Source organism: Simochromis diagramma, unplaced genomic scaffold, assembly GCF_900408965.1.
Source record: "Simochromis diagramma unplaced genomic scaffold, fSimDia1.1 OVJJ01000370.1, whole genome shotgun sequence".
Classification (NCBI taxonomy): Eukaryota; Metazoa; Chordata; class Actinopteri; order Cichliformes; family Cichlidae; genus Simochromis; species Simochromis diagramma.
The window spans coordinates 664545-684565 of NW_024387012.1; the positions used below are offsets into that span (position 1 = coordinate 664545).

The following is a 20021-nucleotide window of genomic DNA, read 5'->3' on the forward strand; positions in this document are numbered from 1 at the left end:
CTTAAAAAAATGTTTCTAGGCATAATATATTAATCAAACTGGTCCAAAGTCCTTAAAAGGTTTATTGTAGAAAATGTTGCTTCCAACATTGCTGTAGTTCTTTGATATTTCTTTTATGAACTTGTGAAATGTCAAGCAACACAAAGCAGATCATTTTATATTTAATCAGACAACCTTTTCATGACAACAAGCACAGCATGCACATTAGTGTAAGTGTTACTAAGTATTATAATTAATTAGTAAATATGAATATTAGTTTAGAAGAATTGATTTTTGTGGGAGATGTGTGGAAGTTTGTTTCTGTGCAAAGAAATAGATGCAAGCAGAGGTAAGTGTAATTTTGAGTTATGATTTCAAAAGTTTTGGTTATCATCTTAAAATTTTGAGTTCTCTAGCATATCGAGACACTGTGTGGAGAGATAGTCTCGATATGCTAGAGAACCCAGGTTACACCGTAACCGTACGTTACTAATTTAGTGCCATGAAATTCTAGGTTTTCAGCTTTATCTATTTTAAGTAATAAGAAACAAACTAAGACGGGACTAAAAAAAACCTCGTAGTTCTTCAGGTGATTGTTGTTGTGATTCTTGTTTGTTGAGCCAGGATGTGGACAGAAAGGCGACACGGACATCAGTGAGTGGATGAAGGCAAAAGAGAAGCTGGTACAGAATTTTGAGCAAGAACAATATCACGGGTCTAGACACCAAGTTTCATTGCAAGTATAGAAGAGAACTTGAGACAGAGATCTGTAACTGTATTGGAAAAATAACACAAATTAATTCTCAGGGTCCCTAAGTATTTGAAACACAGTCTGGGGTTTGAAATCCACAACTCAGCTGCTTCACAACATGAATGTGGCGACCAATTGAACAGATTTTTTCATTGGATAAACACATTCAATGCTGGACCCATTTATCGCTTTCCGAATGCTATATTTAGCATAATACAGTACTTTTCTTTTCTACTCCCCTGGAGCATTTAAAGCGCTTTATGCAACATGCCACATTCACCCAAGCACTGCTTTTTATATTTGGCATGATCAAACCACCAACCCTCCAATTAGCAGATGACCCTGCATGATGCTCTACAGCCTGAGCTACAGCCAGGGTGGCTGGACAGAAAGAAAACAATATATTTCCTTTATTCTGTTGCAGGAATCTTCACAGCACCAGTGAATGGTCTCTGCTCAGTTGCAGTACTTCCGACTACTCTACTACTCTCACACTCACACAGCAGGTGCTATTCTTGTGAAGAATAATGTCAGTCAAATTTCAACATATGACAGCCCTTCAGCAGACGGCACTGGCAGCAGCAGCAATGCAGTAGCTCTGCTGGTTGCTGTTGATTGGGTGCACGTAGAATTGTGGGGTCAATACAGCGGTGTATAATAACCTAAACAGCCACAAAACCTGTTTTTTGTTTGTTTGTTTTACTCTTTCATGGTTTATGCATTGTCTTAAAATGTTAAAGCAGCATTAGTCATCAAATCTCTTTATCTCTGTGTAAACTTCTAATGATCTGACCTAATATTACCTCAGCACTTACCTGAATATGTGCACTTATATTATTAAAGGACTCAGTTCATTGTTGTTTATTTTCAAGTAGAATTTAATGCAAATATAAATTTAGAAACTTCTTCAGAATAATAAATGCAAAACAACCTTTTTGTGTACAGTTTTTACAGTGACAGCTGTTTTCACCAGCATCCCACCACAAAGTTTGGTAAAGACAAGAGGGGAGGCAGAGAGCTCCCTCATGTGATCGTACCTTGCTATTGCATTCTGCTGTGGAACTCACACACAGTTCAGTTTAATTCATATCAAATTTAAACCTTGTGTTATATAACCAAAGAAAATCGGATGCCAAAGTGAACACTAAATATCTGACACACACACACACACGCACACACACACGCACACACACACACACACACACACACACTATATGAAAATAAAAAAAATTCAGATAGATATTTGGACAAAAACTTTCAGAAAACTGAAAAACATATTGTTTAATTTAAATTATTAACAGTTCCAGTTCATTTCCTTTACGCTGTTCAGCTCAAAGTATCTCTCCTTAATTCATATACTTTATAATGATATATTCTCCTCTTGTGATTATAAATAATAATGAGATTTATTACCATGTCTTATAGTCGCAAATGCATTGGCAAACACAGCAGAGATGCACGGATATCATTGTTTGGCCCGGGCATCTTTCCCATGTTCTCCCATTTCTGTGTGGCAGGATCATAGCGGTGCACCACCTTAGTGTCGGTGTAGTCCTCCTGACTGTATCCACCCAGCACATAAAACCTTCCCTCCAAAACAGCACTTCCTGCTCCAACATGCGGCACTGGCAGAGATGCAAAGGCAGTCCAGCAGTTAGCCACTGGACTGTACACTTCACAAGATAGCTGATCAACAATAGTCATGGTATCATCAGTGGTTACTCCACCTGCCACGTAAAGATATTCACCCAAGAACTCCATACAGTGATGAGCTCGAGGTGAAGCCATGTTTGCCAGGTAGGTGCTTCCTGTTTCTGGGATGGTACAGAAAGAGGGATGCAACACAAAGGTAATCATTATTTTCCCCTCCTGTTATGAAGATCTGTCCTTGGGTAACTTTTGCTACATGCCCGCTCAGAGGCAGATCCAAGGGTGATGTGAAACTGAAAAAGAAAAGATGAGTGATTTGTGACAGCAAACTACAATATTCTGAAAAGTTTTGAATAATTTTAAACAGCTTATTTAGGAGAAATGTAATGACATGGTAATGAACAATGAATGCTCTCCCCAACCTACCTCCAAGAATTTGTAGATGGGCAGTATCTTTCAACACTATCTATAGGATCGGTCTCACTGTGTCCGCCGATGGCATATATCTTTTCATTAAGTACAACCACTGAAAATGAGCATCTTTTTTCTTGCATTTCAGCCAGAAACTCCCAGCTGTTTTCACAAGGGTCATACCTACAGGTGGTGAAATTATGCACATATAAGAAACAGTTAAGTATATGTTATTATTGCTTTTGGAGGGTTGACAATGAACCGCTCTTACCTGTAAACATTATTAAGGGTGTCACCAATGCCATAATACTTCTTGCCTCCAAACACATACAATCGTCCTTTTAGGACAGCCACCTCATGCCCGAATCTTGCTGGCTCAGGCATCTCTCCCAGCTTTCTCCACTCCAATGCCTTTTTTACCCCTATGTGATTCCTGAGGGAATTCCCAAACCAAAGTTCTCTGCTGATGCTGCGGCTGCTCAGGTCTTCCGAAATCTGGTCACCTCCAATCAGAACGAGACTCTCTTTTGGCATATAGATGCGGAACTGATGCTGTGCACTCTCACTGGAGCAGAAATCTTCAAAGATTTCCTTATACAGCTCTGCCATGTTGGGATTAGACCACATGGTCTGAGATCGCACTTCCTTGAATTCCTTGAATGTCATCAAATGAAACTGGACAGTTTTCATAAGTTCATGAGCTAGTCTGAGCCTTATCCTGGGCTTTGCTTGGATCCAAGCTGTCACGGCTTTGAATATAACAAGTTCAGATGGAACATAAAGTGAGTTACTGTTTAGGTACATCAAGAGCTTTTTAGCTGACAGGTCCGTAAACTTTGAGGTGCATGCCACCATCTGGAAATGCCGGAGGACAAAATCATCAGCAAATTCAAGAAGCTGTGGCATTTCATAGGCCTCAGCAAAAGAGACCACATCCAGACAAGTTTGAGGATTAATTTCTTGACACAGGAAATTGTAGCACAAGGAAAGTGCAGGTTGGTATTGAAGCTGGAGAGCAGTGCTGGTGATCTCAAAGATGCACTGCCAGCTCATAGGTAGAGCACCACTGTAAGAGCAGCCAATTAGAACTTCTAATTCTGATGCCAAAAGGAAGGGAAGGGTCACAAAAGGCTGATGGGACTCCTTCATCCCTGAGGTGAACATGCCACGGAAGTAATCACTGCTTACAGCCAAGATAACTCTGTGGACTAGACAAAAGACATCAATGAGTAAATATCTCTAACATATCCAGGTCACATGCTTGTTTTATAATGTACTTCATTAAAGATGAAGCCTATAAAGGCCCAACGTATGTTTACTACACACTTTGTGCAGAATGTAAATCCAGATTTATTTGATGGTTAAATGTTCCACAATATGGAAATCTGGACCACCCAGTAGTCGCCTTGCAAAAAAACAGAAATATGAACAACCTGAAAACTTATTTGGCAGAACTACAGATGCATCTTAAGAAAATGTATATTTGATGGTAAAATTCTCAATACACATTTATCTAATATTAAATATAGTCACTTTTGCAATGAAGAAAGTGATGTTAAATTTGATTGAGGACCTACTTGTGGATGAAAGAAAATGTATCACAACACAGAAATTTACTTGAGCAAATAGGTAAAAGTTAAAGTGGGCATCCAGACAGCATTAAATGGTCTACTCACCATGAAGCAATCCACCACAAGCTTCCAGAGTCACATCACATCCCACTTTGTCCATCCACAGCTGTTGGATGGACTGAAGGCTGATCGTCATTTGTTGTGCAGTAGAAATACTTTCCCTTTTCTTATCCCCTCCAGTTTTTGTGGACTTCTCTTCTTCCTCAGTGCAGAGATCGAGAACCCTTGGTGCACCCAGTGTTTGAGCAGCAGCCTTTATCTTGTCCAGATTATCCTTGTTTAAGAATGGTATTTGTCCAGTGTAGGCAAACTCCACAATCGCCTCTAACCCAACATGCTCTACCTCAGGACCGAGAGAGATTGACCACGGGTGAACTCCAACACATGTGTCATCGTCTTTTCTTTCATCAGCTCTTTTGTTTTCTGCTTTGCTTCTTTTTAGATTATCACAGGTAAGTGAACTGACAGCAGCCAGCACTGGGGAGTGCACACAGAAACGCATCCCATCCTCTGTCCTCAAAGTAAGGTCGGTGAGAATGGACGAACTCCTGAATTCATTCAAGGTGAGAAAAACATGTATGGGGTAATCATCTTTGAAATATGTCTTTATGTCATCTTCATCACTAAAATCCCCATCTTCATCCACTGAAGGTTCTGTTTCCTTATCATCTGTAGAAGCTTCCTCTTCTTCTTCACGATCTTCTTTAGTGACCCAAGATTCTGTGACAGTTTCTTCATCTGTCAATATTTCACCGTTGAATTCTCCATTCCACTCCAGAGTAGTCTGAGTTTCAGAGATATCTTCATTTCTGTGTTTGTTAAAATATTTATCCTCAGAAACTGTGAAATCAGAACCTTCTGTTTCTGAACCACTTTCTCCTTTGTCCTCTTCGGTTTCCTCTGCATCCCTCACCTCCGGTTTTGCCTGCACTTCTTCTTCATCTTGATTTCCTCCTGCTTCATTTTCTTCCTCATTCACATCTTCTTCCTCGCTGTCAGCGTCCTCACCATTCTCTTCCACCCCTTCTTCTTCTTCTTCTTCTTCTTCTTTATTACACACCTCTGCTTTAACCCAGCATCTTATCCTGTCCCACAATCGTCTCCTTCTCTTCTCCATCACTCTCTTCCATACATCCTACTGCTTCTCAAGGCAGGAATTAGCAACTGCCAGAGTGTCCATTAGACCTATAATCTTCACAGCTACTTTAATCTTTCAGATTTGCACCTCAGGAATCAAAGCGACTGCAGATCACTTACTTCTTGAGCTGGACTTCGCACTGTGAAACAGCTCAGACCTTACCTCATCTGCAGACAAGAGCTGTGTTGTCTATTTGTTCATCTCCTGCCTCTCTCTCCCCTCTTGCATGTGGCGTTGAGTGGCGTGAGAGTGCATGATTCCTCATATAACCAAATAAGCTGCTGTATACAGTGTAATATATCACTAGGTAGTGGAAATTCTAGACATCATGAGGCTTCAGGCAGACACCCAACAAAAGTCTGAAAATGGCACAATTATGTTTTTATTTACCATATTGTCAAATATTGTCACATTTTTTTTCCAATTTTGTCCTCATTTTATTACTTTATATCTGATATAGCTCCAAAGGATGTGCAGTTTATTGTTGTGGTCTTAAATGAAGGACTTTGCAGTCTATTAGTGTGGGGATTGTGTTCAACAGTTCTAAAATGCAAACTGGAAGAAGCAAAAGCAAGTAATAAACAAGGCAATGACTTGGAGGCAGCTGAATCTCTGCCCATCTGAGTCTATCAACCTCGACATCTCGGGAAGCCTTGGCAGGCTTATTCATTCTGAGGCATATGACTTGGGGATAAATTTTAAATGCCTAGAGGGTCATCAGTGAGATCACATTGCTCCTCCACATCCAAGTACAGAGGAATGTGGGTCAAGGCGCAAGAGGGAGGAGGAGGCCAAGAGGGCAAAAAAACAAACAACACCTGTTGACTTGAAGGCTTTTGTGCTAACAGAGAAAGCAAACAGCTGGGTCACACTGTGTAACCTTGACTTTGAAAATAGCATTCATACATATGCTCTCTCCTTGCATTACCACATTTTTAGAAATGTAACTGGATTGGCCTGCGCCAGCTATTTGTGAATTTGTCCCGTCACAGTGCTAGGTAGTGTTTAGTTTTGACTAACCAATGAAATCCAAGAAATCTCTAAACTGGAAACAAGTTTCTTCAAGTCAGTTGAAAACATTTGTCAAATCAGAGGCAATTAGACGGGAAGACCCAGTTTTAGAAGATCTGTCAATATATTAGCTGCTAGAATTTTATAAAGATATTTTAAAATCTTCTTTGACTTATTACTAAATGGTCTTCAGAGTTAAGCAGGTTCTAAACGTCTAGTTATAATTTAGTGGAGCATAAATCTCAGAAGGTATGCAAACCTAATCACAAGTACCTTTTTATTTCCTTTTTTTAATCAGGTTGACACTGAAGAGAATACAGTGGTAAGGTTTGGGGTGTAGTGGGGTATATTTTGTTTTAGGACTAATTGTATTCATGCCATTCATACAAAAGTTTAGAACCACACCTCTTTGTCTTTCATTTCAGATATTTTCAGTCCCATTGCCAAAGGTGTGCAAAATCAGGCCCCCAGTCTGTCTCTACTGCCTTTAATTATTTGTGAAAGAATGGGGCATTCTAAAGAGCTCCTTGAACTCCAATATGATACTGTGATAGGATGCTGCTGATGCAGGAAGACAGTTTATGAAATTTCTGTCCTACTAAATATTCCACCATCAGCTTTAAGTGGATTATTGCAAAGTAGAAGTGTTTGGGCTCCACAGCAACTCATCCACAAGTTTAGTGTGCAAAGTCACAAACACTTGGCTGACTCAGTCACTGCAGACCTCCAACCCTCCTCTGGCATTAACATCAGCATAAAAACTGTCCATGGAGAACTTCATGGCATGGGTTTCCACAACCAAGAAGCTCCTGTAGGTGTAATGTATAAGTCCATAAAGTGTACCATTTTAATCTGATAAGGAAACTGCAGCAAAAACGGCTAGGTGCATTTATTCTCATTTGAAAAAACATTTTGATTTGATCTTTGTCTGTACAGCAGTGTTGATCTCGTTCATGCTAGCTGCTGTTTTTGTCTCTGTTTTGTTTAAATACGTTTAAGCTCAATATCACTGGTTGAAGATCTTTTATCTTTAAAATCAAAACCCTGCTTCATACATCCTCTAAGATCAATGGATGTTTTGTTCACACTGTGGGTTCCTAATAAAAATCTACTGACATGCTTTGAAGTTTCGGGACTGTGAGTAGGTGTTTTGGAAATGAAACTGGTGGGCAACAGATCGCTTAAAAAAAAAACACTCCTACCTGAGGACACGGTGACTTTGCCTTCACATGTGAGGCATCACACGAACACATGCCTACTGTGCATTCACACACAGAAGGATTTAAACAAGCAGGCAAGTGATTAAGGCCCCTTTTCAACTGCACTCAAAAGAGCACTTGAGTGCTTAAACATTTCTTCACACTGAATGTGTGCTTGTAAGCATTCAACTGTCTGTAAGATGTTTTTTTAATGCTTTAATACACCCTAAAAACGTCTCCATTCAGGAACAACCTGTACAGATATTTGCCATTGTATATACATTCACGGCAGATACGGATACACTTCTGTATCTACATTATTACCTACAGTTTAGCTTTGGGCAGCTGCTCACAATCTTACTTATGAAAAGTCTGTTTCCTCTGCAGCAGTTCTGATTGTTACCATGGCAATGCAAGCAGTGAGAGGAGGAGGAGGAGTGAAGAGCGCTAACCTCGTTATTGGACCCCCCCTCCCCCCTTCAGGCCCTTTTGTCAAGAGCAGCTACACTGCTGGGACATGAGGGTTGCATTCTTCTTTTTCGGCTCAACAGAGTGAGAGGCACAAGTAGTTCAAGCACCGAGCACTGTCATCTTTTGTCAGAGTGCCTATTCTGTAACTCTGCATGGTCTAAAAAAAAAAAAAATCAGAAACAATAACTCAACATTTTGCAAAAATGTCATGTGACTGACCTGCAACTTGTACAGCTCTCTCTCTCATTTAGTGTCACCTGGGATGAGCTCCAGGATCACCATGGATGGGTGGGAAAATATACATATTTGCATTGATAAGATCCTGCAAGATAAGATCAATGCAAGTGTAATCTAGATCACAGAGTGGGACAGAAATGAGTGAAGTGAAATATATATATATATATATATATATAAAAAGTTAAAGTCATAGCGGTTGACCTAAAGTGTTGCTGAGGCTTTTGGAGGTTTACAGATAATCCTATGTGTAACCACCTAAAACTGAATTTTGGACATGAAAATGCAGAAAGTGTGGGCAAAATTGTTGGTACCAGAAGATCAGTGTAGTCAGTTTGTAGTCAGAGCTTTACTCAACAATCCAGTTTAAACCAGCTTTGGTTCCTTCAAAATGCAGTTTCCAAACCATTTGCTATAGTCTAAAAATGGAAATGTAAGGCAGTCTCAAAAAGGGAGATTTTAGACTATTATTGACTTATTTTATTAACTTAACTGCAATGATAAGCAATGGCAGGCACAAAGTCCAGAACTGGAAAACCCTTATCTACTATCTGGATATCCTGACTACACCGGACACAGTAAAAAAAGAAACCGCTGATGTTCCCAGAGGCTAAGGACCCCATTATACCCACCATGTCCTGCCTGGCAAACAGAACTGTACCACAAAGTTGACGTTAAACTGATATCGACTTTGTCAGTGTTGTCATTAGCTGCCGTTTTCGCTAACTCGTGCAACTCTTGATTTTTGTAACCTGGTGTGTTATTCTACTTCCTGCCACCCGGTTAAAGACAGCATGATATGATGTCCCTGTGTTCGTGTTGTTGTTGGTCCAGGTTCAACACTGCAAGTGACCAGTGACATAGCTGTGATGTCACAGTTTTGCAATGTGGAAACACCATCACAACACACACCAAACCCTAACCCTGACTGCCATCCTATTTTTTCTTGAGAGTCCATCGGCAGGCTTTTTCCACGATGCAAAACTATGACATCATAACAATGCGATTGGTCACTTGCCATGTTGAACCTGGACCAGCATTTACTACAATAATCCAAAAACAACGCCCAATACGGGGATATGAGATACAATTGTGTTGGTTTTTACTATTTTACATTTGAAGATGTATGAGTGCTAATGGTAGTAGCTATAACGAAGACATAAGTCAGCAGTTTAGCCTCATTTCTGCAACCTGCTTGGTTTTAAAGTGGTAGTGGAGAAAAAAAGAAAGAAAGAAAGGCTTTTGTTGTCAAAATACAATCTAGTTTTATTGAATTTCTGGGCCCCATGAAACAGAGATAAACACATATAGAAATAAGATGTAAGACTACAACATGACAACAAACTAGGAGAGAAAAATCTCTAAAACTAACCAGTTAACACAGTGAAACCTGATATTAACCTAAAATGATCATTTTTCTACAGGCAAGCAAGCATCAGTAGTGTGACGTGGGGAAGAAAAAAAAACAACCCTAACTTCAAAACACATACAAAACAACATAAAATGAAATGTACAGTACAAACATAGCCAAAAGATGGCGTTTTCTAGATATTCCAGCTTGAAATAAACAGCATGACTGATTGTCAAGCTTAGTCCTCTGAAATCATAATTTACATAAGCATTCTTAAATATGACTGTAAGACTGTGAAATAGTGTCCAAACTCCTGTAACACACTGCCACCAAAGCTCGTTTTATTTTGAGGTCTGCGGCGCGTAAATTAATACATGTAATTTATTCGTTATAACAGATGTGCTGTAGATCATACACGATGGGAGCTGTATCAGATCTCTCCTGGTAATGCTTTTTAAATTGGGTCACGCTCTACTTTGGAACCATCGAGTCCCTGCATTCACAAACTGTACTCCTCAGAGGAAGAAAAGGGGACGGGGGGCCACGAAGGTGTCGACAGTGCCAAGGACATAGGAGACGTACTCGAACAGCAGTTAAGATGCCGCGGTACAAACAGAGGGATTGCATAGTTCGGCAGCATTGTCTTTCGCAGGTTTTCCTACCGAGCCTCCTAGTTTCCTTTTTAAAAGTACCTGCACAGCCATAAAACCTTGCCCCCCCCCCCTGTGTCACTCCAGTGGCTTGTTAGAATAAGGAGCGAGATGAGAGGTCTATTTTTACAAACGAGGGGGTGAGGAAAAGTGAGACGGAAGGTGAGATTTTATGAGACAGAGGCAGGAGCTGAGTTTGTGTTGTGTTCACTGTGAGCACATTCTCGATCAAAATGCGCCGCGTTATGAAAGTTTCTCAGTGCCTTTTTGGTTTCGAGGGACGACCTTCGCTTAAAGTCAAGATATTTAAAGAAAGGAGGAAAAGAAACATTGAACACAAATTCAGTATTGCTAATCTATTATTATCTTCAAGTCTTTCTACTCGTTTATAAAGAAATTACGCTATCCACTACATTATATGAGTCGGTAGAACTTTCTGTCATTTCTGGAATGAAACTAATATCCTGAAGCAGGCATGGCGGGGGTCAAGCACTGGCCCACGGAAGGAGGAAAGACACGATAAAAACAATGAGAGAAACAGAGAGAGGTAATGACAGGAGGAGGATAAGAGGAAGAGAGAAGGACGACGGCCACAGAGACGTCAGTTTGGAGCCTCGGGTCACCTCATCAGGACTCTTCTGCTTCTCCACGTTTGGCCTGCAAATGATCAGTGGCCTGACCTGTGATATGCTCTCCTGAAAGGCAGACGCAGGAGAGAACTGAGATAGACCTCAATTTCTCTGTTTGTACTTCATTTTTAGACCCTAAATGAGCAGAGTAACTAATTAAAGCAACAGGGAAGTAATAGTATGAACCGGGAAAATTCTGTGCATTCAGTGAGTCAGAAAGTATTTGGATAATGACACTTTTCAGGGGGCAATTTTCTCTCTCTGTACACCACATAGTAGATTTAAAATCAAACAATCAATATTCAAGACTTTCAACTTTAATTCAAGGGGTTTAACAAAAGTGCTGTATTAACTGCTTTACCATTTCTATAAAGATTAAGCCATATTCAAAGCAGTGTTGCCAACTTAGCGACTTTGTCGCTATATTTAGCGGGTTTTCAGACCCCTTAGCAACTTTTTTTCTAAAGAAAGTCGCTAAAAAAAGACGTGAACGCGCGTATCGCTTTTACTCTCAACAAGCAGCGGGTGCTGTAACGCAGTCAGTTCTTCTTTTACTCTTATGCTGTTTTGTGGATCACAAGGTTTAAAACTACTTATAAACACACACACAAAGTAACTCCACCAGAGTGCCTATTTCGGGTCACTTTTGCCGGTCCAAGCCCGGGTAAAGGAGCAGGGTTGGAATTGTGACATTAAAAAAAACAATAATTGCTAAAAGAAATTTAATTTGTAGTTCTAAATAAACTCTAAATGCATTTAGGACGTTTTTTACTCACTTTATGTCTCTTCCACGATGTTATTTCTCTCTCCAACAACATAGGTTACAATTAGATTAGCATGATCAATTATGCAAATTAGGCGATGACATCATTTAGCGACTTCTAGCGACTTTTAGGACAGCCAATAGCGATTTTCCTTACTGAGGAGTTGGCAACACTGATTCAAAGGCTCAAGTATAATTGGACAACTGACTGACAAGCAGCTCGTTATTTCATGACAAATAAAGCAGACATAATATCTGAATTTTTGTGAATTTCAAATATGAATGAATGAATGATACCAATAGCAGAAGGCCTGAAGGACCACAGAAGATGACTAAAAGTGCAAGATGGCAGGATTATTTCAATGGTTAAGAGAAAAAACATCACAACATCTAAACATGTCGAGAACACTCTCAAGCAGGAAGGTGTATCATTGGGTCTCCAATCAAAAGATGCTTTTGTTAATGGAAACAGATGTTTACAATGAGGTGCAAACCACTGGTTACAGGCTCAAGCCTCAGAAAACATGTGAAAGAGCCAAGTGTACATATGTTTGGACAGACAAAATCAAGACTGACTTTTATCACAATGATGGACGAGAAGGGGAAAAGTTAGTATGTCAAGCACGGTGGAGGCAGTGTTATGACATGGATACACTGTCCATGTCGTGTTTATTGATGATGTGACTGCTGATAGAAGAGGACAACGAATTCTGAAGTGCAGAGGGGGTTATACTCTCTGCTCAGATTCAACCGAATGCTGCAAGCTTGATTGGATGATACAAAGCAGGCTGCAAAAGTTTTTCATGACAAAGAAATAGAATTTTCTACAGTCACCTGATGTCAACCGAGTGAAACACTCTTTTGGAGTATTCAACTAAATGCATAAAATTAATGCAAATTTGAATAAAAACCTCTTGAATTAAAGCTGAAGGTCTGCACCACAATCACATCTTGATTGCTTGATTTTGATTTGTTTTTATTTATTTCTTCTTACCTCGAGTATGGTTCTGCTGTGTGCTCTGTCAGGACTAAGCCTCAGATTCCATCGATGGGATCTATGGCTTCGCCCGCCATCATCCTCGCTCTCCGTGGTGTCTTGTCGCGCTACTCGAGGACGTTTCCGTCTCCGTGAGCTGATTCGCTGGAGAGAACCAGGCTCCTGGAGTCTGAACAAATTGAGTCAAAGGCACAAGGTCAGATACAGTAAGGTACAGCACAGCACACTGTGTGAATATGAACGCGTCGGTGACCTGCAGTCTGTATCCTCTATATCCGCATCTGCGTCACTCTCCCCCTGAGGGTCAGATAACACACACTCCTCCTGCAATGGAGCGAAAAAGACAAGAAAAAATATATAATAACCAACAGAAACACAGAGGAATGTGTTAGCAGCCATTAAGCTGGGATAAAATATGACAAATACAAAAGTGTTTTCAATTTTTTGAGTTTTTAAAATGAAAGAAACACATAAATCCCAGTGACTCATCACAGACCAACACAGTTTGTGAAACCAAATACCACTTGATGATGGCATTTGTCTGTGTGAGTGTGCTAATGCGTCACTTTTTATATTACCACCATTGTTATTAAGCATGAATCAGCTCACACCTCTATCCATAACATAATGAAGTCAGAGAGTATTTATATCCCAACAGTACCAGTCTTTTTACCTCTTTCTGTCACACACAGACAGACAGACAGACAGACAGACAGATAGATAGATAGATAGATAGATTATAAACTATATATAAACTATAAACTATACTGAATAACGGGGATAACTCAAAAATCATTGATTTGTCTAAAGGTTCCTATTCCAGAACACAAAATATATCACTGAATACTAAACTGTATATTATAGTAACAAGAACTACTGCCACTCTGTACTGAAAATATAAGTTTAGCATTTAAAAAAAAAACCAAAAAACAATGAGCTATTAACATAATGTGCTGTGTGTTTTTATCTTTGGCCAAAAAATGCAGTTCCTGTAATGGCCACTTGAGGCTGAATCCAAAAGCAAGTCACCACAGCGCCCTATGTTAAAATGGCTAATTTTGCAACACAACTATAAATTGTTACAGCCTGCTACCAAAAAAAGAAAATCTCCCTTTTCAAGACTGCCTTACATTTCCATTTTTTAATATAACTCATGGGTTTAAATTATAGCAAGGCTTACAGTTTCCATTGACTGAGGGTGTGGCCTCAAATGAGCAGGTGGGTGCAGACACAACTATAGCAGCTAGCTGCATGACAGGGATATAGCAATGATTTTCGTACAACACAGTACTGCAATATTTTGTGATTTTTTTTTAAGAATACCAAATATTGATAACTTTTTTAAAATATAAACAGCATAGACAAACTAACGTTTTTAGCATTTAAAAAATCACTTTCGTGGGGCCCCACTTTGCGTGGGGCTGCATGGCGTCAACGCAGTTAGCTTGTTCACTCATTAGCACCATGCAGCCCCACACACAAGGTGATCCACGATAACTCCCTAACAGAGATTTGCAGCGTTAATGTGGTTATGGTGTTAATGTAATTTTAACGAGATTAACGCTGACAGCACAGCATGTTAGAACAGCTGCACTCTGCTAAACAAGCTACCTAGTTCAGGCTAGTTTTAAGTTCAGGCTACAGTAAACAGATAAAGGCATTTTATTAAATGATTTCATTATATTTGACTTGTTTGGTAAATTGCTCATATTTCCCCTTATCTTGGATATTGTTTCATGTAAGGGTAGCTAGCATTATCACCATCAATTCAGGAAAACTGTATCACAAATCAAATCACCCACCTCACTGATTAAAATATTTGCGGTGCTTATTTCCATTTTGATACGTATTAGCCAATTATACTGAGTTGTGCAAAAATCTGGAGTCCCTCCTAATTTAAATTTTTTGCTTTAAAGAGCCAGAATTTTTATTTTATTTTTTAAAGTGGTCTTGAGCAACAGTACTCCAGCCTTTCTGGAGCTCTTCCACAGTTTTTCTTTGGTTTTTCCCCTCTTTCTGTCAGTCCAGTGGCTGACACTTTGGTATTCGCAGCCTGTCACAAAACACAAAACTTGTACTCATTTGTGAAATCTGTGCAAGATGCCAGAGGAAATAAACTATTTGTGCACCAAAAAGGGTATTCCCAAAGAGCTATTACCCAAAAACCTGGCATAACACTGGATGTCCTTTAAAAAAAATCTGTGGAAGCTAGACAAGTAGAGGACAGAAGAAGTGTCAGGCCTAAAAATCTAACCACAGCAAGAGCCAAACTGAAAAACAATAGCAACCGGTCCGCTGGAGTGAGGAATCCAACTTTTGTTTGTTTGTTTGTTTGGTTTTGAGGAAGTCAGGAGAGAGGAACATAAGTTTTTTTGTTTGTTTTGTTTTTTTAACATGTTATTGCTATGTCTGGTTTTATTACTATGTGCATATTAGTATTGTACAGCACTTTGGTCTACCAGGTGTGTTTTTAAAGTGCTATATAAATAAATGATGATGATGATGATGATGATGATAAGTGAGCGTGTATGAAGCACGGTGGAGGCTCCATCATGGCTTGGTGTTGCATTTCAGCCAATGGTGTTGGAGATTTTGATCTAGGACAAAGAAGAACTTTGAATGTCCTTCAAGAAGCCTGGAGAACTATTCAAAAATTAATTAAAGAAAGATTGTCTAAGAGATTTCAAGCTGCGTTGAAAAATAAAGGTCGTACCAAATATTGACTTTCAAGCTCTTGTTTTTGATTTATATGCTGTATTTACCTGTAAGTTTGTGCATGTTAAGATAAGATAGAAATAGATAATTCTATTCTAATAGAATAGAATAAAATAAAATACTATATACAGTAGAATAAAATATACAATAGGATAAAAATAGAACACAAATTCTATATACAACTGAGTAAAAATACAACTTTGTCAGAAAAGTTTCAGTATTTGCCTCAAAATATGACAAAATATAGAGATGTCAGGGCTGGCTCGAGACTTTTGCACAGTGCTGTATATCAGTTAGCAATAAATGGTCCAACCCTAGTTTTAAGAGACTGAAAATCCTTTTTGAAAATGTCTATCTGTGGCATGAGCATCAATCATCTGGCCTAACTGAACCCTGGTATTACTCATGTACTGCTCACAAGCTGGAATCTTAAAAGCCTATAAAAATGCCAGCTGCCTGCCAGGAAATCAACACAAATATCAAAAAGTCTTATAACGTGTTACATATCTGGACTCCACACACAGCGCTCTGCAACAGCATTAAGTAGCTGCACACAGAGCACTGTCATAAAGACACGCACACATATGCTACACATTACCTCTGTGCCGTATCCCTCAGAGTACCTGGTTACCATCACTTTGTTTTTTCCACAGCGTTCACACAGCCGCGTGTCCTGAAAACAGAAAGCAGGAAGAGAGACAGACCTACTGATTAGATTCACACCTTGAAAAAAAAAAAAAAACGAAAAGCTAACACGTGATTCGTCGATATCTCTGAACAGGTACTTTAAAATAAAACAGGGCAGCGACAAAGATGCAGAGAGGTCGTCGGGCAGCATTTAGAGCCTGATTACAGATGAAGAAAAACTCTCAGATCTGAGTGGGTTGAGCGACGGCCACAGACACTTAAGTGGAAAGCCTGAGCACTCACCGGCGTAGGCGTGTGTGCTTCTGAATAAAGTGTACAGGGACCGGCCTCGCACAGACACGCTACATCTACCTCTCTGCAACTCACCCCCATCTAAGACAGAGAGACAAAGACAGGGAGGATAAACAACTGTGATCTGCTGACTTGATGAAGCTTCTGGTCCCTTTTATCCTTAGACAGCAGCATAATGACAGAGATAAAGGAAAGGAGTAAGAAGCTTGTACAAACTTACATAAGGTACAGCAATATCACTGTCACATGACCTGGGATGAGCCTGGCTGTTGGATATCATTGGCAAAAGTTTTCATATCTCTGTCAACGGCTCAGAGAAGAGATTTCTGGCTTTTGACATTATCTGCCTACTCACTTAAAAATGCTTGACTGCCAAGTGCTGAACACTAGAGTTATTAAAAGGAAAAAAAATAACACAATTAAGTCAAAAAGTTGAGCTATTACGTGTTCAGCAACTGGATCTGTGGGTTCCTTCGGTTACATTTTGTGTCAACTGCAGCCTGCTTTAGAGCCACATGCAGATCTAAGAGGTACGCCGGTAGCAGGTATAAATAAACAGCCTCACCTCACAGTCATTGTCGGACGTCTCTCCGAAGGTAAAGAGGCCGTGGGAGTCGGATTCCCTCCGCAACATGACCTCTGACCTGGCTCACGCACTCACATAGATTTGCTGAGACGCACAAACAGCACACAGTCAGGTTCAAAGCTTGTCATCACTTAACCGTGAACACCTTGTACTCGGTGTCTTCTTCTGATGCTGATACTTAGCAATGTGCTGAAAACAACAGAGTGACTAAAAGTAGTTACCCTATTCCTGATTTCTTAGGGTTTGTTTTTTGCATATTTGTCACACTTACATGTTTCAGAGCATCAAACTAATTCTAATATTAGACAAAGAGAACCAGAATAAATACAAAATGCATCCGTTGCAACAAGTCGTCCTGAAGCAGCAAAGCAGCCCTGACCATCACACTACCACCACCATGTCTGACTGTTGGTATAATGTTGTTTCATGAATTGCTGTGTTAGTTTTTTGCAGATGTAACAGGACTCAAACTTTCTAAAAAGTTCAGCTTCTGTCTCATCAGTCCACAGAATATTTTCTCGGAACTCTTGAGGATCACCAAAATATTTTTGGTAAATGTGAGACCTGCCTTCGTGTTCTTTTTGCTCTGCAGTGGTTTTCTCCTTGACCTCTCCCATGCAGTCTGATTTTTACCCATTCTCTTTCTTATTGTTGAATCATGAACTCTGACCTTAACTGAAGCAGGTGAGGCCTGCGGTTCTTTAATGTTGTTCTGCGGTCTTTTGTGACTTCCTGGTTGAGTCGTCCGGGTGATCTTGGAGTAATTTTGGTAAGCCACTCCTGGGAAGGTTCACCAGTGTTCCACTGTTCTCGAGTCCCAAAACCTTAAAAATGGCTTTGTAACTGTTTCCAGACTGACAGATGTCAATGACTTTGTTTATCAGCTGTTTCTTTAGATCAGGACATGATGTGTTGCTTTTTGAGATCTGAGCCTGCTTCATTTTGTCAGACATCTTCTACTGAAGTGATTTCTTGATTCGGCAGGTCTGGCTGTAGCTAATGAACCTGAACATGATTTAACAAAGCGGGGCAATTAGTTTTGCACACAGGGGTTGGATAGCTTTATTTTTACTTTTATAAATAAAGTCATCATTTAAAAAACTCTTTTTTTTTTATTTTAATCAGTTATCGCTGTATAATGTTAAAATGTGTTTGATGATCTAAAAGAAGTAAGCATGACAAATAAGGGGGGAAAAATCAGAAAGAGAGTACATGCATTTTCACAGCACTGCAGATATTATAAAAGTATGAGCAACATCAGTAGCAACATTAGACATTTATATATTTTCCAGCTAAAAATACAAGCACAAATCACTTAAATGTTCTTCTGTTTTTAGCATGTATTTGTTCAATGAGGACCTGTAATTAAATGACTTTTTTTCTTTAAAAAAACAGTAATAAATCAGTCATAGCTGGGTCAACTAACAGCCTGGAAAACCGTGAAGTGTTGTGCTTTGAGTGAATCAGTGAGGGGATAAATGCGTTATTTGGCTACAAACTTGGTGTTACAGGGGTGTGCAAATATGACGCTGTCTTTACTACGCAAACCGCGAGCTTGTGCTATCAGAGATGTGTCATCACGGCACCTCACTGTAAAATCCGTTCAGCAGTGTCCGCACTCCCATTACGTAATAGCACAGCAATCAACGTTAGGGAGCCGGGGAACTTTTCCCATAAAGATACGGGGAAACACGCCGTCTGCGTTTAAAGGTTTTAATTTTTTTAACAAACAAGAATTCAAACATCAACTACAATTTTCAATTAAAAACATTGCGAAATAAACTAAATGAATTACAAGTAAAAAGCAGTAATTTAGAAAAGAACTGAGTGACCCGTCTCACCTCAAACGCATCCTGTCCAAAATCGCGGAATAAAGCCATGGACGGTGGTCGTAGTTGTGGTCGTAGTTGTGTAGTATTTAGAGGATGAGCAGCAGGACGCGGCGGTGTTTGTCATTGTGGCGCGGGGAAGCCATGAGCTCGCGCTGCTTGTGAGTGTTTGACATTGTAGCAAATCCTCCGTGTGATGTCAGCGCCAGCGATGACGGGCAGCTACGGTCCGGGAAGCGCGTGCTCACTGGGAAACCGAATGTTCCCAAAACAACGCGGGAGCGCGGAGAAGCAACGGCACATAACAGGGATTTCCGTCCGGTGTTTTCAAAATAAATGCCTTTGAAGCTAACCATTGCGTGCCTTTTTTGTCCCACTCATACATTTGAAAATGATGAATCTGTGGACGGAATACTAAAAAACAGGTGTGAACGTTTCCTGAGACAAAACGTAAATCCAGTTGTTGAAAAAAAAGGGTTTCAAAATATTACAAAGTATAACTTGAGAACCCCCCTGAAAATGGATTTTTTAGTAAAAACTAAATTACACTTAAAATATAAATAACAAGATAGGTATTATTGGATTTTTCAAAAAATCTGATGACGTTTCACAAATATTTTTTACTATCCATAAGTCACAAATTCTTTTTTCGATGTCTTAAAATTTCAACTAACTCAAACCTGTGAGAAAGAATGGCCTACATGAGAACTTAGTCCACTCTTCCTATATATAAACACTAGAAAGAAAGAAAGAAAGAAAGAAAGAAAGAAAGAAACAAACAAACAAAGAAACAAAGAATGAAAGGTGGGATTTATTTTTAAGGCTACAGTGTTTATTCATACTATTTGTATTTATCTGTGGTAGTTTTATTTGTACATATTAACCGGTATCTATGTATGGACAGCAGAGAAAGAATTTCATTGCACAGAGACTTTCTTTGTACACATGACAATAAACACTTTGAATCTTGAATCTCCTAACGGTTCCACAGACATGATTCTGGGCACTGCTCTGCTCTGGGCACTCTGTCCTCACTCAGGGACCTTAACTGTCCAGTCACATTCTTTCCTCCAATAAAACACCCATT

General features: G+C 39.6%; 1 pseudogene; it reads right to left on the reverse strand.

Annotated features, from left to right (window-relative positions):
* Nucleotides 1-853: 853 nt before the first annotated feature.
* Nucleotides 854-18932, reverse strand: LOC120739352 (annotated as a pseudogene).
* Between the last annotated feature and the right edge of the window lie 1089 nt (nt 18933-20021).